Source organism: Octopus bimaculoides, chromosome 22 (genome assembly GCF_001194135.2).
Source record: "Octopus bimaculoides isolate UCB-OBI-ISO-001 chromosome 22, ASM119413v2, whole genome shotgun sequence".
Lineage (NCBI taxonomy): Eukaryota > Metazoa > Mollusca > Cephalopoda > Octopoda > Octopodidae > Octopus > Octopus bimaculoides.
This window is the reverse complement of record NC_069002.1, coordinates 32966592-32967029: the sequence shown is the minus strand read 5'-3', so window position 1 is coordinate 32967029 and position 438 is coordinate 32966592.

Genomic DNA, 438 nt, shown 5'->3' with positions numbered 1-438 from the left:
TAACCAGACTCCTGTCCACGTGACCTCTCTAAGTCGGCTGAGCCAATCACAAACTAGCTGCATAAGTAGTCCACCAATTTACTTGGTGGATACCCGACACTCTCCTTCACACTTTCTCCTTCTACCTCCCCCTCTCTCTCTCCTTCTCTCTCTCTCTCTCGGTCTCTCTCTCCCTCTCTCTGTTAGTCTAACGAACACTCAATATTGGTACAACATAAGGCGGCGGCCTTGCAGAATCGTTGCGGCGCCGGGCGGAAAGCTTAGCAGCATTTCGTCCGTCTTTATTGTCTGAGTTGAAATGCCGCCAAGGTTGACTTTGTCTTTCATCATTTCAGGGTCGATAAAATAAGTGCCAGTTGTATACTGGGGTGAATGAAATCGATCTAACCGCGCCTCCAAAATTGCTGATCTTGTGCTAAAATGTGGACCCACCCAATA